General features: G+C 40.3%; 1 protein-coding gene across 1 annotated transcript in view; it reads right to left on the bottom strand.

Annotated features, from left to right (window-relative positions):
- LOC122797632 (integrator complex subunit 8-like) overlaps window positions 1-15224 on the bottom strand; it is a 1436218-nt gene that overhangs the window by 630361 nt on the left and 790633 nt on the right. The gene's annotated exons all lie outside the window — the stretch shown is intronic.

Here is a 15224-nt window from a genome sequence, read left to right as displayed (position 1 = left end):
ATTTTCCCACTAAAAGTACTCTTGAAATTTCATCAATACCAAGTTGTATACAGGGCAACTAGTTTGCAGAGTGACAAGAATTGTCCCACAGAGGTGATCCAGATACTCTTGACGTAACTTTATAGTCTCACAGCAATCAATTAAAAAGGGCCTGCTACTATGGATATTGACTTTCCCATTATCCTGGTGGCTACAGATATCCAGAGGTAATGTAGAAATTGCCTTTTCATTGACAACAAGCTAATTCTTAAACTGATAAGTTATGTGAGAGCTGTACTGACACAATGCCACTGGAGGCAAAGCTCTCACAAAAAAGCACTCAATATCAAGCAGGGTGTCAGCAGTACACACAATGTGCCCATTACAAACAGCATGAACCAAACACACAGACCTACATATTCTGAGGGGGTTTATATTACACCTTCGAACACTGAGGTTGTCAAACGCCGAAATGTTGACACCTAAATGTTGAAATCTAATAAATGCGACAGGCCAATTATGCAAATTTTTTCCCAGGGAAACATTTTGCATGGCCAACAACAACAAAAAAGTCTAAAACCCTAATCAAGTGGGGGGCTTTGCCATCCACACCCCTTGACATGGGGGCTGTGCCCCCCAAGTACAACAACTCTGAGATCGCTCTATATTGGGGAAAAGGGCAAATCCCCGATGACGGCCAAGCAAATTTTTTCCCAGGGACAAAATTTGCATAATTGGTCTGTTGCATTTATTAGACTTCGATGTTTAGGTGTCGACGTTTCCGCGTTCGACAACCTAAGCATTTGAAGAGCTAATATAAACCGTTCTGAGGCACTTAAATGTAACCTTAAGCCCCAAAGAACTCCTATATGAAGTACACATGACAAATACGCTCAGCAGCCCCTAATGCACGCTTTCAAAACAACACCCACATCAACACATACAGCCACATGTCATGGAGACTCTACTTATCCCTCTCCCACCTCTTCCACCAAAGAGCAAAATCAGCCACTTCTACTGCCACACCAACCAAGTAGCCAGATGCACAACAAACAGTCCCCCCTCCTACCACAGCCATTCAGGTCCTGTTTCAGTGTCCTGCACCCAGCACTCCTTCCACACATCCTCTTCCTAGGAACATCGGGTGGGGGGGGGGTCAATCTGTGCAGGCAGTTTGAGGTTATCAGCTCTGTTGTGCCTTTGAGATGCATAAGGAAATAGTTGATAAACAGACTGTTACATGACCAGTTTTGGAAGGCTCATTTGAAATGGTGACTTCCAGACATTCTACTCACTAGACTAGGTATAAATCCCTATGTCTCAAGATAGGTTGCCAACTGGCTCACTGACAGAACCCACAATGTAAAAGTTGCAGACTCCAAATCTGACTTCAAACCAGTGACAAGTGGAGTACCACAAGGTTCAATCCTAGGACCTCTCCCTTTTGGTATCTACTTCTCTGAAGTACAGGCTAACACAGAAGGCCTCTGGCTAACGAAGTTTGCAGATGACTGCAAACTAGGAGCCATAGTCAAGTCCCCAAATGATGTAGACATCCTACAGAAGGGCCTCACTGAGACAGATGCCTGGTGTCAGAGGCATGGCCTCAAGCTCAATGCCAAAAAGTGCATTGTCATCCCCTTTGGTAAAAACTCTGTACCCATGAGCTACCACATAAACAGTAGTTTACTTAATGCCAAATGTGTGATAAGAGACCTTGGGATCCAGGTGGACAGTAGTCTCTTCTTTGATAATCACATCACCACAGTAGTCAGGAAATCCTTCTATGTGGCACACCACATCACAAAAGGGTTCTCATCCAGGAAAAAAGAGGTCATTGTTCCCCTCTACTCGGCACTCGTTAGACCCATTACAGAGTACAACGCCACTTTTGGAATGTGTGAAGATGGTTGAAGGCTGCCAGCCTAGCCAGATAGAATTTTAGAGATAATTCTGTCATCTGTACATATTATTGTAAACCACAGGCTTGTTGTCTTAAATGGTAAAAATAGTGTTACCTGTAGAACTGGAAAATAATGTAACAACAGTGCATTCTACTGACCAAGTAAAGCATGTTGTGACCCTTTGATGTAAACATGGCTCCGGCCAGTCTAGATGAAAGAATTCTTGCTATTGTTTAAGGCCAGGGTTAATGGCCAAAATTTGCATGCATAAATGTCCTTTATTGCTCTGGTTTCTGCCCAGAGGTGTAGAATGTAAATGCAGTTTCAGTTAGCCTGCGAACCCAGAGAAGTGTGAAGAATGATGTAATGTGAACCAGGAATGTGATTTTAAAAACAGAATTAGAGAATATTAAGCATTTTTGTCTTGACCATCCAACACCAGCGCTGTCTTGCTCTATATGTAAGTTTATCTTAGACTTGTGTTTTCTATTAGAAATAGCTAGAAACTACAAAGATTAGACTAAGTGTTTTTTCTGTGATGTCAAAACTGTACTACTGAATTATTTTAAGTATTTATCTGTGATTTCTGAACTCTTAACTAGCACTGTGTAGTAAAAAGTATTGTCTTGTGTTGTTAATTATTTACTATTAAATATTTTAAACCCTTTTAACTCTGGCTGTTTTGTACAGAGATAAATTAAGCTCTAAGAATACACTGCATGTATATAGTGATCCTGTACCAAGTCACTCTAACAAGCCTTGACTGTTTTGTTATACTACCAATTGGATAATAATATTGCGCAGTAATAATTGGACACCCTTTTAAGGGCCTTTGAGTAGCTGATAAATATTAGTGGGTGGTGGCAGCTGGTACTACCGTAAAGTCTGGGGGAAAAGGAGCGCAGCTGGAGAACCTGTGTCAGCCTTCCCAAGGAATGTCTGTGTGTGTGTGTGTGTGTGTGTGTGTGTGTGTGTGTGTGTGTGTGTGTGTGTGTGTCAGCTACTCGGGCAGGGACACGAAGCACTGGTTGGACAGAGAGGGTGCTGGAGGTTTTAGCTTGCCCACTAGGCTGAGATCTGGACCCTATAGCTTTGTCAGTGGTGAGTCTTATTGGGTACCTGGAGGACAAGGGAGCTACCAGCCCCGGACTGACTGTAATTTCTGTCTGCTCTTAAGGGAAATTGCACTTTACTGTGTGTATTTGTTATCCTTTCCTCCTATATGAGACCCACCTCACTGATGTTAGTGGTGAGGATTCAGGCTCCTTAATTGCTGGGCCAGGGCATGGGTGTCACAGAATGTACCTCACAAGACATCTGCAGCAGCAGGAAATGCCACAGAAGTACCTCAAAAAGAGGATTTCTGGCCTCAAACAGATGCCCTACACTGACCGTCTCAAAAAACTCCAGCTTTACTCCGTCGCATATCACCTACTCAGAGGAGATCTCTGCCTAAAATATAAAGCTATGCTAAACCCAGAGCTGTTGGACATGCTACTCCTAAAGAAATCCCAATCCCTCCAAGCTACACTCTCTAGGGACTTAAACCTTGTCACCACAATAAACAGAACATGCTGGAGGGATAGATTCCTGTCCCAGAGACTTCCTATACTCTGGAACAAGCTACCCATCTATGTCAAGCAAAGTTCCTCATTAGCACTCTTCAAGAAAAATCTTGATGAGTGGATGGGAAATAGGAAATACACCCCGGGGATCACTTCTGTGGCTCTGCTCAATAGGGGCACAGGAAATTAACTTTCTTGGGTGGCGTAAGCCAGGGAGCCTTGTTGGCTACGCTTACGTAGGCCCTTGGGTTGATAGCCTAGTACCTACCTATGAACCACTGTGGAGATGGCACTGATGGAGTCTACATAACTGCTATCAAAGGAGCAGAAATCTTCTCCAAGACAGGTCCACAGATGTCAGACAGATCCAACCCAATGCCACATCCATTCCAACCAAACTGGATATAATCAGCACATGGGAAGGAATCACTGACACAAAAGTCACAGAGGACAATGAGAAAACAATAGGTGCTGATGCACTGAAGGGTAAAGTCTTAGACACCAAAAATGGCATTAGTTAGGTTGGTGCCAAGAATAAAACCGAAGACCCAATGTTCAACCTTCAGTCAAGAGACTCAGTCAATGCCAGACATGTTCACACTGAATAAAACAGATGAGAGAGATTTTCAGCTGCGGTGAGAGCAGTAGTCAGCTCTGAATGTACAAGCTTGGTGGTGTCTCAGCTCCAAAACTAATGGTGCTGAAACAGACTGGGTAAGAAGAAAATAGGGGAGAAGGAGGAACAACATGATCTGTACTAGAAATGGAGGGAGATGGGATGATGCCCTTAAATATGCACCTTCAAGAAGGCTTTCATCATCCACTCCCAATCTACACCATTGGAGCCTTGGACAGACCTGACAGACTGAAGTGAAGAGATGGAAGGAGGCCTCAAAACAAATCTAGGTAATTCTCTTTCAGATGAATATTTACTGTTAGTGGGCCTCACATACTTATCCTATTTAAAAATTAATGAAGTTGAAGGAGGAATAGTCTTTGGAAAAGGCTATTTGGTGACAGCAGCAGAGAAGGTCAGATCCAACCTTGATGCTTTGGGAACCAATTAAAGTTTGGTGTTGTCAGACTTTCTCTACTTTTGCACTCTCTCCTTGTGCTTTTTTAGATTTGTATGAAGAAGGGTGAGGAAGAAGACCCTTCAAAATTAGCTTGTTCCTTTGTTCAGCTAGGTACCTAGGCCCGAAGACCGTACAAACACAAGAGTCTGGCAACAAATGATCTTGCCTCATGCAGACGTTGTGGGTGTGTTGAGGTGGGATTTTTGTGGCCACATTTACAGAAGCTCTTTATAGGCATGTCCTTATCCACTGCTGGAAAAAGTTAGTATCCATCTGTCTATATACACACACACAACAAATTTATTTATACCAAATTATCAGAAATAGGTGGTAATTCCAAAATATGAAGCGATACTGTTACATTCACCTAACAGTACATTTAAGGTAGTTACAGAGAAGTTTTCTACTGCAAAAAGTACAGAGATGCACACAACTTAAAACATTAGCCAAACCACTAAAATTCTAATTTTTTTTTTTTTTTTTATTAAAGGAAGGTCATTTACCTTACTGCCTGACAATGTGAATTAAAACACAAGAAATAAAATATCTCAAAAGACACAGAGAAAGAGTCAACTAAGCAATACTTATAACCCAAAAGAAGCTAACCATCTCCCAGAATGTAGAGACCGCCAAGAAATCACAGTGAAAAACATTATTAGAAAATGGAGGACTTCACTGCAACCTCCAATCCATCTAAATGCGATGGCTGTAAATTAGATCTGAGGAAAGTCAGTATCCAGTAGTATTACGGGAGGGAAAGACCTTCAAGGAGCTTGAGGCTTGGAACACCAGCAGGGCCAGATCAGATCCGACAAGCAGCTTTGTGCTGGTCCCTACTGATGTCAGCTCTCCTAATGCTGAACATCGACATACCAAAACAAGAGTAAAACTGCAGGAGAAGAGTGAATACTGAGCATTGCTCTTCTCCTGCAATTTTTTTTGCAAGGGAAACTTGTTTTTACAAGAAAGCAGGCCTCCGCACTCAAACTTATATATAGCAACTCTGACATCGCTATACCACAGGGAAGAGAATATTCCAAGAGATGCCATCTTTGACTTGGTATATGGAAGCCAGTTTTTTCGGCTATTCAGTCATTGTATTTCGGGACTTATTGAATTGGGTCCCGATATTTCAAATGCTTACCGTTTGGCACCCATCAGTCAGATCAGACAGACAGGATGAGAAGGATCTTAACTTTTCACAATAGGTGTGTGTATGTAGATGAATTTACGTAAGGTACAGGTGAAGAGCAGGGGACAGTTTTTTGGCTGTTTATATAGTTACTAGGTATTTTTATTTTCTATTTCAGCTAAAGCAGATTCTGTTTTACTGTTTTTGTCTAACTAATGTATCCATTTAATTTGAATGAGACAACTATTTTAATTTATGTATTACATACAAATTTTAATTTTATGTATTTTTAAATATTCGCTAACCAGGTAAAAGACTGCCCCCACAAGGCCCCTTTCATTCATGATCCGGGTTCTTTCAGGAGTAGTGAGGTGAAACCACACTGAATAAATAATTACTATAACTATAATAATAATAATAATAATAATAATAACAAAACAACATGAAACACAGTACTAACAAGAAAACAAAAACATGACAGCACACTACATGTAATAGCAGCATACCATATGCAGTGACCTCATTGCGATTAATAATGTTATCGGTCTACAAAGACTTGGTTTGTTATTTTTCCACATTTGTAAGAAAGAGCTTACATCCAATGTGCATAAAGCATGTTAACACGTACACATATCCAGCAACTCTAAAATAGTTGCAGTCACAATCTTTGAAAAGAAAATCTTTGAGTTTAATTTGAAAGATGCTAGATGAAAGATGTTGTCTAACTCTTGCAGGAAAACTGCTCTAGCAGGCTGGATCAATGTTAGAGAAAGCCTTTTCTCCAACAGTTGTGTTGAAATGTGTCCTTTATCGCATTGTTATTATTAGCTGTAAGACCATACGCAGTGATCATTGTGGAAAACTGAAGCTAAAGGAGACCATGTTGTTGTTGGGTCTTTCGGCTTTTCCCGGTTAGGGGTCGCCACAACGGAACTCTGGTCCGCTAATGATTGGTAGTTGATTTTTACGTGCCGAGTTACCAGCCCTGACGCACAACCTTCAACGAAGGTACGCCCATTCACGCATGTCTTCACGCAGAAGACACTCTAGCTGAGAATCGAACCGGACAGTGTCTTACTGTGAGGCAACAGCGCTACCGCAGCACCACCACCGCGGGTCTAAAGGAGACCATGTATGCTGATGAATTAAATAATTCATTAATTTGAAAAGAAAAGTAACAAGTTATGATGCTCTACCCTTAACAGGGAGCTAGTCTGTGTTCTAAAATGTAGGCAGTGATTGGTTCTGGGCTCATCTAAAAAAATAAAATGGCACATTTGGCTTACAGTGGTTTAAAGCACGTTAGTGTTTACAAAGGAATATAAAGAGAAAGCAGGCAGGAGCATATTCTAATTTTGGTACTAATATATTTTCTGCTACTGCCTTGTGTACTTTGGGAGACAGCAAAGCAAACTGGAAACTCACTCTGCAGCAGAAAAGTTTGCCTGATGAGGTATCTTAACAATTCTCTCTCTGTGTGCTATTTGAATGAAAGGGCTTGGTCCAAAACAAGACTTAAATATTTGTGCTTGCAAGACTGGTTAATTACATTCCCAAATATGAAATGGGTTAGTTTATGTGGTGTTATAAAGATTGCAACTCTAGTCTCACTAGAACTAAGTCTAAGTTTATTTTGGGTTACCAAGCTCCAAAAAGAGTTAAAATCTGCATGGAGTTTATTTTAACTGTTGTTTTGTCAATAATTAAGCAATAACCGACAACGTTGATGTGGCATATTGAAGATTTACCCACGGTTGGTGTGGTTTAATCACAAGGGTGAAGCCCAAGTGATTAAATAAAGCCAACCGTAGGTAAATTTCAATATACCACAACCACGGAGTCGGTTGTTGCTATTATACAATGACATTTAAGAAACAAACTTTTCCTAAATAATGTCTTTGTATAATGCGTCTGTGCTGCCCTTCTGCATTTTTCTGGTATCCTGGGGCTTTTTCTGATGTACTGCACATGCGTATGGGACTTGTGTTCCCGCTTACGCAGTACATCAGTGCTGCAGAGGTAGCAATGGAGAAAAAGTCTCCGCTGCTGCTGCTTTTTTTTACTGAATATAAAAAATAAACTGGGAGACGTTTTACATTCGGGAGAGTCAGGACAGACAAAATAAAAGGATAATCAGGTAAGTTTAAGTTTTGCAGAATGTACCTGATTATCCCTTTATTTTTGTCTGTGGCGTCTCCCTTGTTTGCTTCAAATCTTCTGTTTTCTATTTTTATTCAAAAAAAAGTAAAAAAATTACAAGATATACTAATGGGAAAAAGTCCGGGCGATCGGACCTTTTCTGCTGGTATATTCTCAGATTTACAACAGGCCTGCTGGTTGGGCTGACCAATCAGTGTGCTAATTTTTGAATATTAATGGACAATCACTGCATAATGAGAAATACATCATCTGCATACATTGTTGTGACTTCCTTTGTGAGATCAAGGGTTAGGTTAGATTACCGAAGACTGAAACATACCAATGGGTACTACAGCTAGTATATTCTCTACGCAGTACTGCAGACTAATGTATTTATTTACTTACTTATGGATTTTAGTCAGTGTACTGAGGCTAGATTTGAACCTGAGTATTGGTCAGAAGTCCACACAGCTGTTAATATGTTCACCAAGTTGTTTGTAAATTAGTTTTCAAAAATGTTAGTGAGTGGACAGGAATGAAATTAGTCTAAAGTGTTGCGAGTTTTTTGAGTCAGGGCATTAGGCAGTGGCACTACACAAACATGCTCAAAGGAGCATTTGCTGTGAGTGACAGGCTGAAAGTATAAGTTAATGATTTATAAATAAGAAGGGAGGGCCAGCCTTAGAAAGGCTGGGTGTAGTTTTGTACATCTCAACCCTAACATTTAATCTAGCTTTCTGAGGTTTTTTTTGTGCTTTGTTTTTAAATCGATAGGGGGATGAATTTCTCTAAACTGAAATGCTGTTTGTAAATCTAGTTGAGGTGCAATTTGTGGAATGGTGTCAGTACAGAAAGGTCGTACAGGTACCTGAGGGATCTGTAGGGTTTTTCAGGAGATGAGGTAAATCAGCTGATAAACATGCCAGTGGAAAAGGACCCTTTTGTGTGAAGGAAGTCCTAGAAATCACCAGTAGAGATGGTTTTGGACAAAGAGTTAGACTTGTTAAAGCAAATAATATATCCTGTTAAATCCTTTATGGCTTCCCAGACAAAGTCCTGGACATGAACACTTTTGCTTTTTTTCTCTAAAGGAGGAGGATATGGCCGATTTATTTGTTTTAAGTGCAAATTAGTCTGGTATAGAGACTTGTCATGGAAACTAGTTTTCCAGGCTGCCCATGGTTTAGCTATTTATCTATTAAAAGCGTTACTTTGGTAGTGAGTAAAGTGCATCTCTGACATTTTAAGTCTTCTTTGTGTAGCTGGAAGTATTACAGATGGTTGCTGAAGTAACAGCAGGTGGTTTCGATAGTGTTCTCATTAAAGAGTGGGGTCCAATTGTATTCTCCTACATATGAGCTAATACTTTAATTTAATAGACTGGATAAGATTAAACAGTGAGATAGTGGAACAGTACGGTTTTAGCTTTAAATATCCAGTTGGACAGTATAGGACAGTGGTCATACAGACTGTTTGGCTGTACTGATAAACCTGTACATCTGTTAGCTAAGGTGATAAGTATCAGATCAAGAACAGAATCCTCATCACCTAGTTTATTAGGTCTAGCGGACTGGTTTACTGACTGTGAAAGCACAGGTGTATAAAGAAAGCATGTCTAGGTTACGGCTGTTTATACCAGTTGCATTCAGGCTGAAAACATCCAGAACGATGGTATTGTTTTGGGGACTCTGTGTAGCAGTTACATTCAGGATGAAAGCACCCAGAATGATGGTATTGTTTTGGGGGTTCTGTGTAGCAGTTACATTCAGGATGAAAGCACCCAGAACGATGGTATTGTTTTGGGGGCTCTGTGTAGGTGATGGCTGTTTGTACCAGTTACATTCAGGATGAAAGCACCCAGAACGATGGTATTGTTTTTGGGGCTCTGTGTAGGTGATGGCTGTTTGTATCAGTTACATTCAGGTTGAAAACACCCAGAATGATGATACTGTTGAAGGGGGCTCTGTGCAGGTGAATGATGGTATTGTTTTGGGGGAATCTGTGTAGGTGAACAATGTTATTGTTTTGGGGGCTGCATGGGTGCATTTGGTGTATAACCTGCTGAATTAATGCCACACTAGGTAAATCGTGGTGGTGCACAGGGTACACCTATGTGCCTGCTGCGTTAACGCTACACTAGCTAAATTGTGGTGGTACACAGGCTACACCCATGTGTAAGCTGGTATGGTTACTTAGCTGCATATGAGCCGCCAGACAGCTTGGAGCATCAGCAGAACAAGGATCAGCCCTGGTGACATGGTATTGGCTGCCTATTTTTTTTTTCAGTTATAATGTGCCACCACCTACTCTGGTATCTGGTGGATTCCTGAAGCCATGTCTCAGTTATGATCATGATGTCAAACTTTTCAATACCTAACCTACTAGTTGTACTCACTTATTACCAACACCTAGTTTGAACTTAAATGTTTGTTCAGTTATATGCAGGGAGATGACATGTGAGGGCAGACCAGAATTTTGTTTTACATCTCCACCTCTCAGAAGTTTAATTACTAAAATGTATCATTTTACAAGGTGTCATTTGGAGGAGTAACAATTTTATGATGTTTTCAGAACTAATAAAGTTTGGAAAAGCAATTGCTTCTGTGAACGGAATGTAGTTTTAGAAAATATTGTTAGCAATTCCAAGGATGGGTGCAACGGGTAGTAAGCAAAAAAGAGAATAGGCCATCAAACAGTGATATGGTATGTCTGTATTCAAGGGGAAGTTTAACAACCAGTGGTTGGAACAAAAAGAACAGGCAGACTTGTAGCAAGTCAGTAATAATAACAAGCTACTGAGACGGACTTGTCTTCTAGCAGTTATGAAAGGGAGATCATTTTTAGCTCTTAAGAAGGTAAATCCAGAGTAAGTGAATATGTTTTGTTGGACTTTAGCTAGTACCAGGAGTGACTTGATGTGATGACAGTTACTATTCATACATGATGTGAGTGAAGTGAGTTGATGTGATGACGGTTACTATTCATACATGATGCGAGTGAAGTGAGTTGATGTGATGACAGTTACTATTCATACATGATGCGAGTGAAGTGAGTTGATGTGATGACGGTTACTATTCATACATGATGAGGCTAAACCAAAAGCCAACACTTGAGGTTATGAACATTAAAGAGGGAGACAGACATGAGAAACTGTTAGCTGCTACTTAAGTATATAAAGGTGCAAGAGGCAGTAAGAAGCACACACCTGCTGTCACACCCCAAGGCTAGAATGGTTAATAGACTACAAATAAAAGGAAGAACGTCAGCTGCCTGCTAAGGTAATGAAGGTAAAATGGGAGATCAAAAAGGTATATGAGAAAGAGAAGGGGACACTTCAGCTGCTGTATAATGCTCACAAGTTTATAAATGTGCTGCTACCAAAAGCTACGAAGCTTAAAAAGTGTGTGTGTGTGGGGGTGAAAAAAGGAGGGTTCTAGCCTCAGCTACCATCTAAGGTTAAGAATGTTAAAAGTCAGAGAGATTGGAAATAGTCTTTCCTGTTACCAAAAGCTAACACCTGTGAAAAAAAGCTAACAGTGAAAGAGTAGTTTAGAACTAAGCTGTGAACTAAACATACATTTAAAGGAAGATGAAAGAGTAGGATACATCCTTTGGTGCTACTCAAGAGTGTTAGGAAGAGAAGGCGTAGTCTGATTACAGGTATAAATCTTACCATTACGTGTAAAAGATGAAGTCTGATTACAGGTATAAATCTTACCATTACGTGTAAAAGGCGTAGTCTAATTACAGGTATAAATCTTACCATTACGTGTAAAAGGCGTAGTCTGATTACAGGTAAAAATCTTACCATTACATGTAAAAGGTGAAGTCTGATTACAGGTATAAATCTTACCATTACGTGTAAAAGATGAAGTCTGATTACAGGTATAAATCTTACCATTACGTGTAAAAGGTGAAGTCTGATTACAGGTATAAATCTTACCATTACGTGTAAAAGGCGTAGTCTGATTACAGGTATAAATCTTACCATTACGTGTAAAAGGCGTAGTCTGATTACAGGTATAAATCTTACTATTACGTGTAAAAGGCGTAGTCTGATTACAGGTATAAATCTTACCATTACGTGTAAAAGGCGTAGTCTGATTACAGGTATAATTCTTACTATTATGTGTAAAAGCTATAGTCTGATTACAGGTATAAATTTTACCATTACGTGTAAAAGGCGTAGTTGGATTACAATATAAATCTTACTATTACGTATAAAAGGCGTAGTATTATTACAGGTATAAATCTTAACATTACGTGTAAAAGGTGTAGTCTGACTACAGTATAAATCGTACTATTATGTGTAAAAAGCGTAGTCTGGTTAAATGTATAAATCTTACCATTACGTGTAAAAGGCGTAGTCTGATTATGGTATGAATCTTACTATTATTTGTAAAAGGTGTAGTCTGATTACTGGTATAAATCTTACCATTACGTGTAAAAGGCGTAGTCTGATTACAGGTATAACTCTTACTATTATGTGTAAAAGCTATAGTCTGATTACAGGTATAAATCTTACTATTACGTGTAAAAGGTGTAGTCTGATTACAGGTACAAATCTTACCATTACGTGTAAAAGGCGTAGTCTGATTGATTACTGGTATAAATCTTACCATTACGTGTAAAAGGCGTAGTCTGATTACAGGTATAATTCTTACTATTATGTGTAAAAGCTATAGTCTGATTACAGGTATAAATTTTACCATTACGTGTAAAAGGCGTAGTCGGATTACAATATAAATCTTATTATTACGTATAAAAGGCGTAGTCTGATTACAGGTATAAATCTTACCATTACGTGTAAAAGGCATAGTCTGATTACAGGTATAAATCTTACTATTATGTGTAAAAGGCATAGTCTGATTACAGGTATAAATCTTACTATTACGTGTAAAAGGTGTAGTCTGATTACAGGTATAAATCTTACCATTATGTGTAAAAGGCACAGTCTGATTACAGGTATAAATCTTACTATTATGTGTAAAAGGCGTAGTATGATTACAGGTATAAATCTTACCATTACGTGTAAAAGGCACAGTCTGATTACAGGTATAAATCTTACCATTACGTGTAAAAGGCGTAGTCTGATTACAGGTATAAATCTTTCCATTACGTGTAAAAGGCATAGTCTGATTACAGGTATAATTCTTACTATTATGTGTAAAAGGCGTAGTCTGATTACAGGTATAAATCTTACCATTACGTATAAAAGGCGTAGTCTGATTACAGGTACAAATCTTACCATTACGTGTAAAAGGCGTATGCAACATCCTGACCTCAATATGTGGCCATTCTAGCAAAATGAGGTGGGCCATACATATAAGTGTGAGAAACACACATCAACAGGCTGGTCAAACAGTCTGACACACACAAGACCCTCCAAGTGCAGTTAACCATTGAGGAGAGCCCAGTGCAAAGTACTGGTAGGTATAGGCAAACATATCTGCCCAGGACACAGACCCCCCACATATCCTATCCCCTATAACTCTATCTGGAGTCTGCCTGTCACCCTGATCCTGCCTGACTTATATTACACAACTGTGGACTGAAAATCAGACCAGGGCGGAACATAAATGCACAGAGATTCCACCATTGTAATATATCACCAAGGTGCTGGACCATTTCCACAGCAGCAGAAGTCAACTGCTTGTAGGCACTCATCTCAACAGGCTGGATAGTGCAAGAATGCATAGCATTTGGCCCATAAACCTTGTGTGTGCATAATCCATCCTGTATTCCTCTGGTAAATCACTGTGATGATCTGAGGAGGCATGTCACCAGGTACTGAAACAGTACATGACAGTGTCAAATGGCATATATGACAGATGTCTGCTAAAGCCAGCCCTGTAACCCCTGCAACCCATACATTATTGAGAGATATTGTCAGAATCATTGTATGGCCCACAGTCCCCACATTTTGATAGGCTACCGCCAGATATTCTGCACCAACAGGTTGAGAGGTATGGCCATAGCACACGACAAACCGGACTGGAGTACAACAATCCCTGGAATGGAATCCCACATGTACTTTAGAAGGAAACACTGGGCATGCTCATATATTTGGAGAAATGTCAGTAGGATCTAGGAATGAACAGGCCTTCCCCACCCAGTGCACTTTCCACTGCCCCACCTTAGCAGTCCTGAAGATGTCTGTCACCATAGAAGTCACTTTTGGTAGGCCCAGCCCCATAAGCTCTGTGGCGTGTGCGATAACTGCATAATCTGCCATGGCTTAGTTGTAAATCACATTGGCCGTGGTGAGCAGGGTCCTGGGTTCCAGCCTTGCAGAGGCAGTTTATTGGCTAGGCTTACGTAGGCCCTTGGGCCGATAGCCTAGTACCTACCTATGAACCTATAATACTATAGTACAAATAAGTTAGGTAGGAGTTCTAATTTCAGTCCTAGCAAATGTAAAAGTGTGTGTGTGTTCATTCACAACTAAAAGCTTTTGGGTCCATTCAAACCCAGTACGCTTCCCCTTTCCCTACTTTAGCAGTCCTGCAGATGTCAGTCATCTTAGAAGTGCCTTCCATCAGCCCTCAGCCCCATAAACTCTGTGGAGCATGCGATAACTGCATAACATGATAGTACACATAACTAGTTAGGTAGGAGTTCTAATCTCAGTCCTGGTAAATGTAAAAGTGTGAGTGTGTGCGTGTGTGTGTGTGTGTGTGTGTGTGTGTGTGTGTGAGTGTGTGTGTGTGTCTGTGTGTGTTTTCACAATTAAAAGCTTTTGGGTCCATTCAAACCAAGTACTTCTCCCCTTTCCCTACTTTAGCAGTCCTGCAGATATCAGTAATCTTAGAAGTGCCTTCTGTCAGGCTTCAACCCCATAAGCTCTGTGGCATGTGCAATAACTGCATAACACGATAGTACAAATAACTAGTTAGGTAGGAGTTCTAATCTCAGTCCTGGCAAATGTAGAAGTGTGTGTGTGTGTGTGTGTGTGTGTGTGTGTGTGTGTGTGTGAGTGAGTGAGACAGTTGTGTGTGCAAGACTGAGGGAGTTGTGTGTTTGTTTATAGGTGAAACAGTTTTATGCCATTCCCACCAACAAAACTTCAGGTGCCCCACCTTAACAGTCCAGATGATGTCAGTCCCTTAGCAGCAACCTTGGCCAGCTGTCACCCCTGTAAGCTCAGTAGTGCATGTGATAAATGCTTAACACAATAGTACAAATGATTAGTTTGGCAGGGGTTCTACTCTTGTATCCGGCAAATGTGTGTGTGGGTATGTATGTTTGTAAGTAGAAGTATTTTGACATGTTCCCAACCACTGCCCTACTTTATCAGTCTTACTGGCCAACTTCTCAGCCCAGTAAGCTCTGTAGCATGTGCAGTAACTATGTAACACTATGGTACAAATCACTAGTTAGGTAAGGGTTCTACTGTCACATATGGCAAGTGTGTGTGTGTGTATGTGCG

Source organism: Protopterus annectens, chromosome 3.part1 (assembly GCF_019279795.1).
Source record: "Protopterus annectens isolate FY-2018-M chromosome 3.part1, PAN1.0, whole genome shotgun sequence".
NCBI lineage: Eukaryota > Metazoa > Chordata > Ceratodontiformes > Protopteridae > Protopterus > Protopterus annectens.
This window is presented reverse-complemented; position numbering and strand designations above follow the sequence as displayed.